This window comes from Heloderma suspectum, chromosome 6 (assembly GCF_057233095.1).
Source record: "Heloderma suspectum isolate Gila_16-S chromosome 6, 16-S_ref, whole genome shotgun sequence".
NCBI classification, from domain to species: Eukaryota; Metazoa; Chordata; class Lepidosauria; order Squamata; family Helodermatidae; genus Heloderma; species Heloderma suspectum.
The window spans coordinates 43,696,085-43,713,450 of NC_139463.1; the positions used below are offsets into that span (position 1 = coordinate 43,696,085).

At 47.3% G+C, this 17,366-nt stretch overlaps 1 non-coding gene across 1 annotated transcript; it reads right to left on the reverse strand.

Moving 5' to 3' along the window:
• Positions 1-13,654: 13,654 nt before the first annotated feature.
• On the reverse strand, positions 13,655-13,727 carry TRNAA-GGC (transfer RNA alanine (anticodon GGC)). The gene has a single exon. It is a non-coding gene; the product is annotated as a tRNA-Ala (tRNA).
• Positions 13,728-17,366: the final 3,639 nt, after the last annotated feature.

Below are 17,366 nucleotides of genomic sequence, written 5' to 3' on the forward strand. Positions count from 1 at the left end.
ATCTTGCTCTCTATTATTTCACTTAAAAAACTGCAACATTAGCTGTAGCGAGAGCTACCGGTAGAAGGGAACAGCTCCTTTTAAACCAGCCTTCCCCAACCTGTTCTCCAGCTGTTTTGGACCCTAACTCCCATCTTCCCCAGCCAGCATTGGCATGATGGGGATTGTAGTTGGACACATCTGATTGGCACCAAATTTGGGGAAGCTTGAAAAGAGTAGGATTTAGTGTTTGTTTTCATTACCTTGGTGTCACACCTTTGCTCCAAGGAGCACAGAACATTGTAAGTGGGGTTCCCTTGCCCTTACCCATACAACAATCCTGTGAGGTAGGTTAGATTGCGAAAGGATGCCCAGCTCAGTGTCACCCAGGGATCTGCTTGGCAGAGCGAGATTTGAACTTGTGGATATCTAGTTGATGTCTGATATTCTATCAGCAACACAGGCAGGATCTGTGTTCTGCCATTTCTGGTACAGACACTCCTGAAGCATCTATTGAGTGCTTTTGATTTCCAGTAGTTACAATTGTTGTCTCCCCATGGTCCTCCTACTTTGTCGAGAGCAGGGGCGAACAACTGGTGGCCCTCCAGATGTTTTGGCCTAAAATTCCCATGATCCCTCACCATTGGCTATGCTGGCCATGGCTGATGGAAGCTGTGTAAATGCCCACCTCTGGGCTAGAGTTTGCAAGGCCTGAATGATGCTGAAGTTAAATGCCTGCCTTATTGTTAGTGATCATTTCCAAAGGAAGTGAATGAATATCAGTGGAGGTTGGTGGCTCCACTGTCAGTGGGGCGGTGAATCTGCTCCAGGTTTCAGTCAGAACCAGTCAGAGCGCTAAAGGAGCTTCGCACCTTGGATAGCTCCTTTGGAGTTCTGACTGGAACCCGGAGTGGATCCACTGTCCCACTGACAATGGAGCTACCAGCCTCCACTGACAAAAATGTATATATTCATTGGCTTTGTCTCTGGAGGGACCTTTTACAACTTAGGCCATGGTGGTAAGATTCCTCTGTAATCTGCTTTTGTCATTGATTAACTTCCTGCTGTTTTGTCCTGCCAGATGGAGGGAGACAGGGTTAGGTAAACATCTACTTAACAATACAATATTGAATTACTGCTTCTCCATTTTGCTCCAAACATCTTGTCCTGAGAAACATGTTGGTGAGACTTAAAAAAAACAAGCTGCTGCATTTTGAACAGCATTAGAGCTAATCACCAGCACCACGTTCTCTTGCTGCATTTTGCTTGTTCTGTGCAGTCAACTCCCTGACACAAGGACAGTGTATTCAAAGGCAAAGTCTTTTGTATTTCTGACCCTGGTAGTGGAAGGAACGCAGGATTTAAGAGGTACAAATGAACGGTGCTGGGACTCTTCTAGTTTAGCACTAGCTATAGAAGGGGCTTAATTTTAAGCCAGGATCAGCCCTGGTGGGACTGTATAAAAACCCACTCTACCCTACTTTTGTGTCTTCTAGAATCAATAATCTGAAGAGTTTTAAACTGATTTCAAAAGGGGTTAGACAAACCTATGAAGAATAATCATGCTGCCTCAATGGAACCTCCATGTCCGAAGGCAATATTCCTCTAAATACCAGATGCTAGGGTCAGATAGTTAAGAATAGCTCTCTAGGTTTAACTTTGTTTTAATTTTTACATATGCTTTTGTTGGCCACTTTGAGAACTTCGTGTACATTGAAATCACGGTCTTGTGTGTGTGTGTGTGTGTGTCTGTGTGTGTTTATATATTTTCGATTATGCGTTTCCTGTTTTGGGGCAATGCTTAAGAACACACTCCATATATGGGGGGGGGAGGGGGAAGGGAGGACATCTTCAAATAGAGGACTGTCCACTGTAAAGTAGGACACACAATCACCCAACTGGCTTGTGAAGTTTCAGAAGTGTCAGGCTGCTCACTGATGGAGACAGAATATTTGGACCTGGTGGCCTTTGAGTCTGATCGAGTGTGGCCACTCTTAAAGAGTTCAACTTTGCCCCCTCCCTTCACCTTGTAAACAATGGTGAACTGGTTCAGTCTAGGATCCCTTCCCCAGCATTATTAAATAGTTCTGCATTCTCCAGCCCCTGCTAGCTTCAAGGTTAATTAGCTATTACACCCTCAGTCCCCTTTTAAGAGCATCTCTGAGTGCCAGAAAGCCTGAATGCTCTTTGTATACATTATTTAAGAGACATATAAATTCCTTGCCACATCTCTGTATGTTCCCAGTAACATCTCTTACAGCCAGAGCCCCCTGGGCTGTGCACCAACGGAGATCATTCCAAGTGCAAGTAGCAAATGAATGAGCATAGAATCATAGAATAGTAGGGTTGGAAGGGGCCTACGAGACCATCGAGTCCAACCCCCTGCACAATGCAGGAATCCAAGTCAGAGCATCCCCGACAGATGGCTGTCCAGCCTCGTCTTGAATGCCTCCAGTGTGGAAGAGCCCACCACCTCCCTAGGTAATTGGTTCCATTGTTGTATTGCTCGAACAGTCAGGACATTTTTCCTGATGTTCAGCCAGAATCTGGCTTCCTGTAACTTGAGCCCATGATTCCGTGTCCTGCATTTTGGGATGATGGAGAAGAGATCCTGGCCTTCCTCTCTGTGACAACCTTTCAAGTACTTGAAGAGTGCTATCAGATCTCCCCTCAGTCTTCTCAAGGTTAAACATGCCCAGTTCTTCAGTCTCTCTTCATAGGGCTTTGTTTCCAGTCTCCTGATCACCTTCGTTGCCCTCCTCTGAACCCTCTCCAGCTTGTCTGCATCCTTCTTAAAGTGTGGTGCCCAGAACTGGACACAGTACTCCAGATGAGGCCTAACCAGTGCTGAGTAGAGGGGAACTACTCTACCTTGCAGCTCTACCTCTCGTTCAAATCTTCACCAAGGTTGGCCGTAGAATCCCTGTCCAAATGTCTGGAGACGGTGAGTGGCTGGATGGGGAGGAATAAGCTGAAGCTGAACCCTGACAAGACCGAGGTACTTTTGGTGGGAGACAAGAGGAGGCTGCGGGATGTTGACCTGGTGTTGAATGGGGTACGGCTACCCTTGAAAGACCAGATCCGCAGCCTGGGGGTCATTTTGGACTCCCAGCTGTCCATGGAGGCTCAGGTGTCAGCTGTGAGCCGGACAGCGCTGTATCCACCCCATCTGATATGGCGGCTGCACCCCTTCCTTCCCGACCATCTGCTCCCATCGGTAGTACATGCCCTGGTCTCCTCTTGTTTAGACTACTGTAATGCGCTCTACGTGGGGTTACCCTTGAAGACAGTTCGGAAGCTGCAGCTGGTACAGAACGCGGCGGCTCGCCTGATTAAAGGCAGCCGCCAGCAAGATCACATCACTCCAGTGCTGAAGGAGTTGCACTGGTTACCAGTTGTTTTCCGGGCCAAATTCAAGTTGTTGGTTTTGATCTTTAAAACCCTATATGGTTCCGGCCCAGCCTATCTTAAGGAGTGCCTCCAGCAACACCAGACAGGCCGCTTAACAAGATCAGCTTCGGATGGCCTTCTCCCTGTCCCATCAGCCAGGACAGCTAGACTGGTGGGGATGAGGGAGGGGGCCTTTTATGTGGTAGCCCCCACTCTGTGGAACTCCCTCCCTAGGGAACTCCGCCATGCCCCCTCTTTAATGAGCTTCCGTCGTGCATTAAAAACGTGGTTGTTCAGGCAGGCATTTGGGATGGGTTAGGGTATTTTAGAAAACGTTTTTATTGTAGAATTTTATTGTTTTAAACTTTTATTATATGCTATACATCACCCAGAGTGGCTGGGTGACCAGCCAGATGGGCGATTAATAAATTTAATAATAATAACAACAACAACAACAACAATAACAACTAGTACTTCCCGGGATTTGGAATCTATACTTCTATTTATGCAGCCCAAAATATCATTAGCCTTTTTTGCAGCCACATCACATTGTTGTCTCATATTCAGCTTGTGATCGACAACAATTCCAAGATCCTTCTTGCTTGTAGTGTTGTTGAGCCAAGTATCCCCCGTCTTGTAACTGTGCATTTGGTTTCTTTTTCCTAGGTGCAGAACTTGGCATTTATCCTTATTAAATTTAATTCTGTTTTCTGCCCAGCACTGCAGTTTATCAAGATCACTTTGAATTTTGTTTCTGTCTTCCAGGGTATCCCGCCCAAGTTTGTGTCATCTGCAAATTTGATCAGCATTCCCTGCACCTCCTGATCCAAGTCATTAATAAAAATGTCAAAGAGCACTGGGCCCAGGACTGAGCCCTGCGGTACCCCGCTCATTACCTCTCCCCAGTTTGAGAAGATCCCATTGATAAACACTCTATGAGTCCGATCTGTAGCCAGCTGTGGATCCACCTGATAGTTGTTTCATCTAGCTCACTTTGAGCTAGTTTACTCATCAGGATATCATGTGGCATTTTGTTGAAAGCTTTGCTGAAGTCAAGGTATATTATGTCCACAGCATTCCCACAGTCCACAAGGGAGGTTACTTGATTAAAAAAAATGAGATCAGAGATGGCAGGATTTGTTCTTGACAAATCCATGTTGGCTTCGAGTAATCACGGCATTGTTTTCCAGGTGCTTACAGATTGATTGCTTTATAATCTGCTCCAGAATTTTTCCCAGGGATTGATGTCAGACTGACTGGTCTGTAGTTCCCAGGTTCCTCCTTTTTACCCTTTTTGAAGATAGGGAGAACATTAGCCCTCCTGCAGTCATCTGGCACTTCCCCCGTCCTCCATGATTTCTCAAAGAGAATAGAGAGCGGTTCTGAGAGTTCTTCCGCCAGTTCCTTTATTTCTCTAGGATGCAGTTCATCTGGCCCTGGAGATTTGAACTCATTCAAAGTAATGAGGTGTTCCTTGACTATATGCCTATTGATCTCAAGCTGCAATCCTGCCCCTTCAGCTTGTACTTCGCCTTTGCCTGGGGGGTCATAGACCCTCTTTTGGGAGAAGACTGAGCCAAAGTAGGAATTGAGCACCTCTGCCTTTTCTTTGTCAGCTATTATCATTTTGCTATCCTTATTTAATAGCTGAACCACCATTTCTTTTCTCTGTCTTTTACTATGCACGAAGCTGAAGAAAGCTTTTTTGTTGCTTTTAGCATCCCTCGCTAACCTCAGCTTTAGCCTTCCTGACGCCATCCCTGCAATTCTGTGCTACCTGCCTGTACTCTTCCTTTGTTGCTTGTCCTTCCTTCCATTTCCTATATGTGTCCTTTTTTGTTTTCAGGTCATCTCTAAGCTTTTTGTGAAGCCACATTGTCTTCTTCTGTTGTCTTCTGCCTTTTTTTCTTGTTGGAATTGTTTGTAATTGTGCCTTTAGAATTTCCTTTTTAAAAAAACCTCCCACCCATCTTGGACTCCTTTTCTCGTTAGAGTCGCTTGTCATGGGACCTTACTTATTGTTCTGAGTCTATTAAAATCAGCTTCCCTAAAATTAAATTTATTCTTAATTAGACTCATATCCTGCCTTTCCTCCAAGGAACTTGAGGGAGTGTACATGATTCCTCAGATCATTTTTATCTTCATAACAACCCTGTGAGGTAGGTTAGGCTGAGAGAAAGTGTGTGTGGCCCAAGGACACTCAATGAGCTACAGGGCTGAGTAGGGATTTGAACCTGGGCTTCTTAATCTGACATTCCTGGGCTTGTACTGGTTTTTGTAGGTTACAGCTCGAAGCTCAATAGAAAGGTGCAAATCCACTATAAAGCAGAAGACTAGGAACATGGCACACAAAAAGAACACAAGTGCTACGAAGCAGCCTCCATGTCACATGGCTGAAGTTGGCCCCTCATTCCCATTCCATTAATCAATGCTTCTGACTGGAGGTCACGCTCAGGGCCAGCCCTGTCATTAGGCAGAATGAGGTGGCTGTGTCTGGCAGGAGCTTTTGAGTGTCGTGAAATTAACTTAGAGCATGTGCTGCCACACAAGATGTTGGGCACTAATTTAGATGGCTATGAAAAGGGATTAGACAAATTGTTGGAAGATGGCTCTGTCCATGATAGCTAAACAGAACCTCTATTCTGCCTCTGCATACAGGTCCGGGAAATGGGGGGAAAACAACAAGGAAGGGCAGCTATTGGGTTTGAGCCAGAGTTACATATTTCTATACCTCCCAATAGTCAAATTTCTCTGGGTGGTTCACAAAAATTAAAACCACAGACTACAGCATAAAACAATATAAAATATGAAAGCTTAAAACTGCAATATAAAAGTACAACCAGAATAAAACCTAGCAGCAATGGATGGATTTAAAATACAGATTTAAAACAGCAGAACTAAAATGCTGGGAGAATAAAAAGGTCTTCACCTGGCACCAAAAGGAGTACAACGTGGGAAGCCAGGCAAACCTCTCTAGGGAGCTCATTCCACAGCTGGGGTGCCACAGCAAAAAAGGCCCTCTTCCTGGTAGCCACCCACCTCACTTCCTTTTGCAGGGGCTCCCAGAGAAGGACCCCTGAAGATGATCTTAGGGTTTGGGCAGGTACATATAGGAGGAGTCGATCCTCCAGATAACTTGGCCCCAAGCTGTTTAGGGCTTTGAATGTTAACACCAGCACTTTGAATTGGGCCTGGACATGGACTAGCAGCCAGTGAAGCTGGAAAAGTACTGGTGTAATATGATCTTGCTGGCCAGTCCTGTTAATCTCTTTACCCTGTTTTGGACTAGCAGAAATTTCCAGACCATTTTGAAAAGTAGCCCCACGTATAACATGTTGCAGTAATCTGGACGAGAAGTTACCAGAGCATGGATAACTGTAGCTAGGCGATCTCTTCCAGATAAGGGCATGGTTGGTATATCAGTCTAAGATGATAAAGGATGTTCTATGCCACCAAGTCCACCTCTGCCTCAAGCAACAGTTCTGGGTCCAAGAGCACTCCCAAACTATGAACCTGACCCTTTAGGGGGGAGTGCAGTTACCTCCAGAACAGGTTGAACATCATCTAGCCAGGCAGACAAACCACCTAATAATGGTATCTCTGTCCTGCCTGGATTGAGTCTCAGTTTATTGGCCACGCCCAGGCACTGATTCAGAACAGCCACTGCCTCACCTGGATTTTATGAAACAGAGAGGTAGAGCTGGGTGTCGTCTGCATACTGATGGCACCTCAGTCCACCCCTCCAGATAACCTCCCCTAGCAGTTTCATGTAGATGTTGAACAGCATAGGGGATAAAAGAGCCCTGTGGAACCCCATGGCATAGCTACCAAGGCATAGAGCAATAATCCCCAGCACCACCTTCTGGTCATCCAAGTGCCTCCAATTCGTAGCCCAAACAATCTATCCAGAAGGATGCCATGGTCGATGGTGAATCAACAGGTCACAATCCCCCTGTCCCTCTCCCAGCGAAGGTCATCCCACAGGGTACCAAGGCAGTTTCCATTCCAAAACCAGGCCTCAAGCCCAATTGAAATGGATCTAGATAATCTGTTTCATTCAAGAGTGCCTGGAGTTGTTCTGTAACTACCTGCTCAAGCACCTTGCCCAGGAAGGGGATGTTGGCCACTGGCCTATAGTTGTCAACATCCTCCTGGTCCAGGTCAGGCTTTTTCAGGAGTAGCCTGATTACCACCTCTTTTAAAGAGGCTAGCCCCACTCCCTCTCTCAGGGAGGTATTTACAACCTCCTGGACCCAGCCAGACATCCCTTCCTTGTTTGATGCAGTAAGCCATGAAGGACAAGGGTTGAGCATACAGGTGGTTGCCTGGACTTGGCCAAGCATGTTGTCCACATCCTGGGGCATCTATAGCTGAAACTCATCCAAGAAAACTGGAACAGATGGCACTCTGGACACCTCTACTAATGGAACTGCATTAATCGTGGTGTCCAATTCATTACAAATCTCAGCGGCTTATCTTCAAAGGGCCGTGCAAACTCGTCACAGCATGCTACCAAGAGTGCCACAGTTTTCTCTCCCTGGCCCAGAATGTAGCAGGGCATGAACCACTTGGAAAAGTTCCGCTGGATGATACTGAGAAGGTGCAATGCTGGTGGAAAAGAACTGTCTCTGCCATCCTCACTGCCACAGAGTGGGCTCGATAATGAGCTCTAACCTGTGTTCGATCAGACTCAGCATGAGTTTCCCTCCAGCTGCATTCTAGCTGTCTCCCCTCTTGCTTCATTGCCCTCCACTCAGGTGTATTCCAAGGAGCCGGCTGGGCTCTGCTCAGAGGGAGAGGGCACTTGCATGTGATCGTGTCAACTGCCTGAGTCATCTCTGCATTCCACAGAGTAGGGATGTACGAAAGTCACTTACCTTTTCGCAGCTTTGATCCGCGGTGGGGGGGAGGCGCTCTGTCCCTCCCCCCAGAATCCACCCTGGCTGGCTCTGCTCCACGCCGGCTCTGTGGAGCCGCCGGCCAGGACCGTCTGCAGCCGGAGTTCCGGCCATGGCCAGCTGCTGTGGCTGCAAATGGCAGCCGCCATAGTGGCCGCCATTTGCGTCCTGCCAGACTGCCGTGATAGGCTACCTAAGTATTTATGTAGCCTATCATAGTAAAGGCAGCTACACAGATGGTGTAGTGGCCGCCTTTTGCGCCCCTGCTCTTTGCTGTGATAGGCTACGTAAATACTTACGTAGCCTATCACGGCAACCTGGCAGGACACAAATGGTGGCCGCTACGGCGGCAGCCATTTGTGGCCACAGCAGCCGGCCGAGAGACCAGCTGCTGCTGCTGCTGCTGGAGCCGCCACCGCCAGAACATCCGCCCCAGGTAAGCTTCGTCCCGAGGGGATTCCAGTGCATTCGGCCTCACTGAAATCTGTGGCGGAATTCTCCGCCATCCCTACCACAGAGCAACCTGGGCTTCGACAGGAGCACCAGCCGTACTAGCAGGAAAATCACCCAGAGCCCTCTGGAATCCATCAGAATCCATTAGCCTCCAGGGGCATTTTAATCGGTCCCCCACCCTTACAGAGGGGAAAGGCCACTGAGAGTCTAAACCTCGATAGGAAATAATAGTCTGACCATGATAAGGGGAGAGATGTTTATCCCCCCACTTTCAGATCACCATCCTCCTGCCCAGTCGAGAAAACCAGATCAAGTGTGTGTCCTTTCACGTGTGTTGGGCTGATGACATGTTAGGACAGCCCCATGGTTGTCATGGAGGCCATGAAGTCCTGAGCTGCCCCAGATACAGCAACCTCGGCCTGGAAGTTGAGATCCCCCAGAACCATCTTCCTAGGGCTCCTCAACACCAAGTCCGAGACCACCTCCATCAGCTCAGGCAGGGAGTAGGGGTGCACGAAAGAGTTCAGGCCGGGGGGGGGAGGCTTCCCTCCTTGCCCGGCCGCGAAATAAAAAGTAAAAAAAAAAAAAAATGCCCCTGTGATAGGCTACGTGACGATTAACGTAGCCTATCACGGCTAGATCTGCAAAGTCAGCCGTGATGGGCTACGTTAATCGTCACGTAGCCTATCACGGGTGACTTAAAAAAAAAAAAAGCGTGTATGCAAATGGCGGCCCCCATAGGGAGCCGCCATTCGCGTTCCTTATTTGGTCGCTGTAGTCTACGTAAAGATTTACGTAGACTACAGTGACCAAATAAGGAACGCGAATGGCGGCTCCCTATGGGGGCTGCCATTAGCTGTATGGGTTTTTTTTTTTTTTTTAAGTCACCCGTGATAGGCTACGTGACGATTTACATAGCCTATCACGGCTGACTTTGCAAATCTAGCCGTGATAGCCTACCTTAATCGTCACGTAGCCTATCATGGGGGCGTTGTTGTTTTTTTTTAACTTTTATTGGAATGGCGGCGGCGGCAGCCGGTTGAAAGACCGGCTGCTGCCTCTGCCTCTGTCGAAGACCTGACGAACCGCCGCCGGGACCTGCCGCCGGGAGGGACATTCGGGAAAGGTAAGTCCCATCCCGGGGGGGGGGTGTGCGGGGTGCAGGGGGGGGGTGCGGAGAATTTCTCCCCGAAACTACTTCGGGAGGCCGAACACGTTGGCACTCGGCCCCCCGAAGTTTCGGGGAGAAATTCTCCCCCATCCCTAGCAGGGAGTCTGAAGGGCAGTGGAGTGGACGCTACACCAGCAGAATCCCTGATCTGTCCCAGGTACCCAATATAAGATACAGATAGTCAGGATCTGCACTTGAATGAACAGGAAGCCTAGAAAGGGAGATCGTGTTCCTATAGACCATGGCAGCGCCCCCCCCCCCCGACCCTCAAGTCAGTGTTGTTGCTGCACTGAGCACCCAGGAGGGCACAGCTGGGGGAGAGTAACCACTCCCAGGTGCCCCACCCAGGCCTCACTAATACATACAAGGTCACCCCCTCATCAAATCATGGATGAGGGACATTTTGTTTTGGACCCACCTGGCATTCAGCAGCAGCACCACCACCAGACCAGGGGCAATGCTGGTAAGGCTGCCAGGAACCATCTGACTGGGGGAAGAACCAGAAGAGGGGATAGATGTAAGGTATCTAGCCCCTCTCCTCCTCGACTGGCTTGTTGATCCCCCAGCACCAGGCCTCCCCTTACCCATGACCACAATTATGCGACTTAGTCATACTTAGAGTAGATATTGACAAAATAATAGATTTATAGACAAGTGGGCCTTATTTGTAATGTATTGATGTAACAAGAATCAAGAGAATGTGCAACCTTTGTGTTACTGGGAACCTTGTGATATATGCTGGTTTTGATGGTAAATTTGTTTATACTCTGTAAATTGTTGATAATACTTGGTCCAACTATTTGTATACTTTTGTACACTTTTATCAGCACTGTAAAAAGAAAAAAAGAGTAGATATTGAAATTAATTGTGCTTGAGTTGGTCATGACTTGTTGTTCAGTCGTTCAGTCGTGTCCGACTCTTCATGACCCCATGGACCATAGCACGCCAGGCCTTCCTGTCCTGCGCTCTCTCCCGGAGCGTGCTCTAGTCCATATTCATCGCATCGGTGATGCTATCTAGCCATCTCATCCTCTGCCGTCCCCTTCTTTTGCCTTCAATCTTTCCCAGCATCAGGGTCTTTTCCAGTGACTTTTCTCTTTGCATTTGGTGGCCAAAATATTTGAGCTTCAGCTTCAGTATCTGTCCTTCCAATGAGCACTCAGGGTTGATTTCCTTTAGGATTGACTGATTTGACCTCCTTGCAGTCCAGGGGACTCGTAAGAGTCTTCTCCAGCACCACAGTTCAAAGGCATCAATTCTTCGGCGCTCGGCCTTCCTTATAGTCCAGCTCTCACAGCCATACGTTGCTACTGGGAAATGGTCATGACTACTGTGTCCCTTGATTTCAGTGGATCTATTCTATGTAGGGCCACATCTGGATCCAAGCTATTGTCTTTATGCCCTACTTGTGGGGCACCTGGGGGCATCCAGCTTGTCACTGATGAACACAGGATGCAGGATGGACTAGTATCCTGCAGGACTCTTATGTTCCTTGAGCTAACAAATCCCAAAAGTATGTGTGGGGAAGGAGGGACTGGAGCCTTCTGATATGCCTTTGTTGCACAAAATGCTAGTTTCGCCCCCTGGAGGCTAGTCCAATTTGCCCCAAAGAGGAGAGTCAACTTCAGGCTGGGTCCAACTCGATTTTATTGTTTGCAAACAGTTCGACAAAGGAGCTCACGCTCAAAGCAGAGTCGACCCTGGGCAACCTCCGCGCTACAGTTTTATCACTTAGCTTGCATTCCTCAGCCAGCGTGTTACTTTTGATTAGTTGCCAGCGGTTTGCTTAGCAACCTTATCTTAGGGTTACTGTCTGCTCATTCCAGGCATGCGCAGCTCTTACAGTACTATGTGCTGCTTAAGACACATACAATGGCTTTTAGGTTACATTTTTACTACACCTTTGTTGGGAGCTGGCTGAGAATCTGAGAAGAGGGAGGGGCAAAAGATTGGTGGGAAATTCCCAGATTATATCATCATAACTCTAATATGTAAAGGCTTCTTTAATTATTCAGTGCTCTTCTGGTGAAATGCCAGCTACTTCTCGGAGTGTGTTTGAGGTCAGCAGATTATGAACTGTGATTGAACCTGTTACAATCATCCACGCTGTGCATCTCCCAGGATGGTTTGGTGCTGCCTAAAGTTAGGCTGACCATACGTACCGTTTTAAATGGAACAGTACCGTTTTTTTCTTATTTCCCTACCGTCCCGTCATTTTAATATAAATGTAAATTTTGTCCCGTTTTTAATTTTTTAAAAAAAAACTGAACGCGTTTATCGTAAGGCTCTCTGCTGCAGTAAAACTACTAGTGTGACAAAAGAGGAAGGTCCATTTCCGTTATCCAGCCAGGGCCAGGCTGATTGCGCTAGCGACGCTGCAGTGTCTGCAGTGGCGGGAATTCAAGAGGCGTCGCTAAGCCCCATTTAGCGTGTGGGAGCCAGGAGGTCTTACTGTTATTTCTACCATCATTCCGCCCATAGAGATTCTCTAATAAAACTTTTATCGTCTTACTTTTTCATGAATACGGAATATTACATAACCCCGTCCCGTTTTTGTCATCCCAATATCCCGTTTCTGTCTCAAGGAAATATGTTCAGCCTAAGTGGAAAATCCAACCGGCACCCAGCCCCCCCAGTCATGAGCAAGGTCCACAATCCACTGGGCAGTTGTCTAGCGCAGGCTGCATTGTGGGCTCAATATACAGAGTGAGAATACGAATGTAAGCATGCAACCACACAGGCCTCCTTCTCCCCTTCGTCAGTGTATCGGCGTGAGGTCCTTACTGCCTCATCATTGATCTGCAACTGGCTGAAGGTTACTAGTCTCCAGTTCCTTAGTTGCATGAAACGTGGGAAGTTTAATGTTTTGTGAATAATATTTAAATGAACCTGCACCCAAATTAAGCTTAGGGCTACCCCATATCACATCCCTCCGTGATCAGAAATCTTTGGGTTGGACACAACTCAATGCCATTTGATAGCGGACGCTCCCCTAGACGTGTGGGTGTTTCATTTGGGGTGGACCAAAGCTTATTGTAGGGTGCACAACCCCAGGGCATTATTTGTCATTGCCATCTGGGGTCATTGTGAAAGAATGTGTATTGTGCAAACATGACTGTTTTGATTGGAGGTCATTCTTGTTTGTCTTGAAGAGGACAGTCTCTCAGTCACAGATATATATGATATGGGGTAGCCCTAGCCTTCATTTTGGGGTGCAGGTTCCTCTAAACATCAGGGGCTTATTCAATTTACCCCTTTCAAAATTTTGTGCAAATAGGAACTGGGAACTAGTAAGCAACTTCGTTGCAACTGGTGCATGGGGGTCAGGACTAACAAATGCAGCAGCCTCCCCCAACCCAGCTACAACCCCCATTATCCCTAGCCAGCTTGAGAGCTGGCCCTGCTGTCTGGGGATGATGGGACTTGCAGTCCAACACATCTGGTGGGCTCCAGGTTGGTGGAAGCTGCACTACTGGGATGCAATACAAATATATAGTAACAACAATAACAGCTAAGAGGTGGGTCCCAAAATGTGTGTTTGGGCTAAAGGGAGGTCCGAGGTCGAAAACAGTTGAACACTACTGCTCTAAATAATCTTTACAGGTATGTCAATGGCACCATCATTACATGAGATTAACACGTCCTAGGAATATAGGAAGCTGCCTTATACTGAGTCGGACCCTTGGCCCATAAGCCCTGTATCGTCAGCACTGACTGGCGGCGGTTCTCCAGGGGTTCATGCAGGAGTTTTTCCAGCCCTACCTGGAGATGCCGGGGATCGAACCTGGGACCTTCTGCATGCCAAGCAGGGGCTCTACCACTGAGCTACAGCCTCCTACCCTTATACTTACTAACTTACAATAGTGTACTCTAGATGAGGAGTAGTAGTATACTCTAGAACTCTTTCTGCCAGAGGGCTGAATTGAAATCTGAAGAAGCTATCAAGGGTGCATTCTAGTGGTGGGCTGGGATGAAGATAAAATGGGGCAGGGCCGAAATACCAAGAATGCCGGCATATTGTAGATGAAAGCCTTCACTGCTAATAACTATGCCTTAGAGAGATTTCAAATTTTAGAATGAGGAAAAAACCTACACAAAAGCTGAGAAACCACCAAACGGCCGGTGGCTGGGGGGGATGCATTGTACACTGCACTGAAATCCTTGGAGGAAGGGTAGGATAAAGATGTGATCACAGTCTGGATGTTGAAAACTTATATTATTTATTTATTCATTCACAACACTGGTAGACCGTTCCCCACCCAAAGAGATTCTGGAGTGGTGAACACAAGAAGTACAATGGTACAAAAGATTAAAACAGCATATTAAAATTGTTAAAAACAGAATGCCAATAAAAACTGTGGCTGGTCATTTAAGGAATGCCTCCTGGAACAGAACTGTTTTCAGGAGGTGCCAGAAGCAACGCAGTGGGCTTCATCACACAGGGCTAAAAATCCTGCAATTTACTGGGGCTTCTGCTTCCAGAATCTTTGTGGGATTACATTAGGTCCTTTCCACATGGCTTAAAAAAAAACACTAAACTTCTATGTGTTTCATTATAAAGCCACTAAGTGGCGCTGTTGTTTTATTTGCAATAAAAGCGACTTTAAACAGTATAACCTCATTTATATCTACTCCACGGTGGGAGGAGGGAAAATGCCAGATTTTCGTTGTCATGGAAAACAGCGCAATAGAGCTCACAAAGAGTGGGAGGTTCCCTGGGGGAGGGCTGCGTCATGTACAGGACCCGCAAACTTCTGTGAGTAAGCAATCTCCACAGCAGGATAAAAGCCCCGTGTGATGGAGCCCAGTGTTGGTGTCTGCCTAATCTCCAGGGGCAGGGAGTTCCAAAAAACGGGGGCCACCACACTGAAGGCTTTTCTCCCAGTGGACTACAATCGGGCCGTAGGTCCATGTGGGATCACCAGGAGCAAGCCCTCTGATGACCTCAGTGACCGGGCAGGTTGGAGAAGGCGCTCTCTCAGGTATCCTGGTCCCGAGGTGTTTAGGATTTGTATACTAGTACCAAAACCTTAAACCTGGCCCGTTAGGTTATATGAAGTGAGATTCGAACTGGGAGCGCCCTCTTGGCTACACCAGGTGTGCATCTTAGGCTCTCTCCATTCTTGGCTCTGAGCATTCAGGGCAGCTCCCCCCCCCTCCCATCGTTTTGGCCCCTCTGCTACAAATGTGCTACTCTGCAAGCATCGGCTTCGTTCTTTTTGCACCTCGGTTGCTCAGACCACCATTATGTGGCTTGTTGTTCTCCCTAGTACCACCCCCTGAAGAGTGCAATACACTCTCTCTCTCTCTCTCTCTCTCTCTCTCCCCCTCCCTCCTGTAAGGGAGGAGGAGGGCAGGGCAGGATGACTGCTTAGAGAGTGCCGTGGGCGGGCAGGAGACGCAGTACAAAGAGGCTGGGCACAGAGAGAGAGAAAGAAGCGTGCAGCAGCTGATCTAGACTGTTGCTTCCGCTGGAGCACTTTGCTTGAAGCTTGACAGGTAAGAATTCTGGAATGGGGATTAGGAGGCAGATTGGGAGGGGAACTTTATGGGCTGCACTGAACCTGTTTCTCCCATAAAGCTACCAGATTTGGCTCCTATTGACTTTTTACCTAATGCACCACCTAAACATTAACCTCTGGTTTTGCAAACATAAAGGCTCTTAATTTTTTGTTCTCTGCTGGCCAAGGGACGCATGTGGTCCGGTTTGGGCTGGAGATGGAACTGAATCGATCACAGAGTTTACAGCCTCCAAAATGGGGAGGAGAAAAACATAACCATTTGCTTCTCCCTCCTCTAGCCCCGATGCATCTTTCAAGAGGCTAATCCAGTTTGAGAGATTAATCCAATTATGCCTGCAAAACCACTCCTAGATCCCAGCTCAAGATTATTATAAACTGCAGACTACATTCCTCCCAGGGTTTTCCCTACTCCCCCCCTCTCCATTTGTTTAACACCCTGCCTCATGAAGTGTTCTGGAGAAAGCTTGCTCACTATTTTGAGACATTTTAGTTGGTCCTAACAAAGGTATTGCTCTACTGTAGATTTGGATGTTGCTGCTGTTAACTGAGAGTCAGAAAGAAAGAAAACCTTGCAGATCATCATCCAGTGATCTACTAATAGATCAAAATCTACCTTCATCCCTGCTCTAATTGACCTCATAACTCTACCCCCGCTCCGTGTGTGTATGTGTGTGTTTAATTGCTTAGAATATATGCTTTTATCAGCAGCTTGATATGCAGAAATAAGATGGTAAAGTTTTTCTTACCAGGGACATAAACATTATTACGGGCTAATATGTGCAGATCACGTTGCTGTTAAAGGCGGTGGAGCAAAAAGAGAAAAAAAAATACTGAGGCACAACATCCCCTTCTTGCTAATTAATATGGGGCACAATCCACAGGAAGTTTTCCTGGGTGAGCTTAAGCACTCCTGTTGAACTCAATGTGGGGTTGAAAGTGCTTAATTTTGGGTGGGTCACACCCAAAGACTGCTCTTTGAAAATATCTGAACTGCTGGTTGCATTCTGATGTAGTTCACATTTTTGCAATGCTTTGAATTTTTCAAGCATCATAGATGTATTTATGAAAACACATGAAAGTCATGTATTGGGGAATAAGATCCTTTTGGAGAACAGAATGACATTCAAATCCTAATTGGACTAACTTCAAATCTGTCCACTAGGTCAGTTCTTCAGTGCAAGTTTTAAATCCTGATTTGCAAGAGTGAATGATCTGACTGTACCTGTCTGTTTTAACCTTTTCCTTTTGTCTGTTGTGGAACTCGTACCTCTGCCATGTCTTGATGCTGTGCCTGAAAGAAAAAAACTCAACCCATCACCTGGAGCCAGTAGATGTTCAGTAGGTGTGCCAATTTAAAACTACATCTTCCTCCATCACCCCCGCCCCATCAATGTCACCTCCTCTCGAATATCCCCAGACCCAGAATCACTGCCCCCTTATTGAGCCTAAATCTTGCTACTGTCCTGGAAGCAGTGGCGAATGGTGGGTGAGAGAGGATCGCTGCACATAAGCAGTTGATTGTCCTGGGTCTAGGAAACAGCCCTTTGCTCTGTCATCCAGACCCATTGGGATCTTTTGCTCTATAGCTCACAGCAAAAGACTTCTTTATATGGAGAGCTACTCACAGGAGAACTGAAACTGCAAAGGCTGATAGAACTTCCCCGGTCAATGCCACACAGGGAGGCTTGCTGCTAAACGGGTGGGGCATGGCTCTTGCCCATGATAACTACCAGGTGACCATCATGCATGTAACATCATCTTCTAGCAGGCTACAGGAAGCATACCACTCCCCTGCTAAAACAGCTTCACTGGCTTCCAGTCAGTTTCCAGGCACAATTCAAAGTGCTGGTCATGCCCTATAAAGCCCTATACGGCTTTATCTGAAAGACCATATTCTCCACTATGACCTTACTCATGCCCTGAGATCTTCAGGGGAGTCCCTTCTTGCGGTCC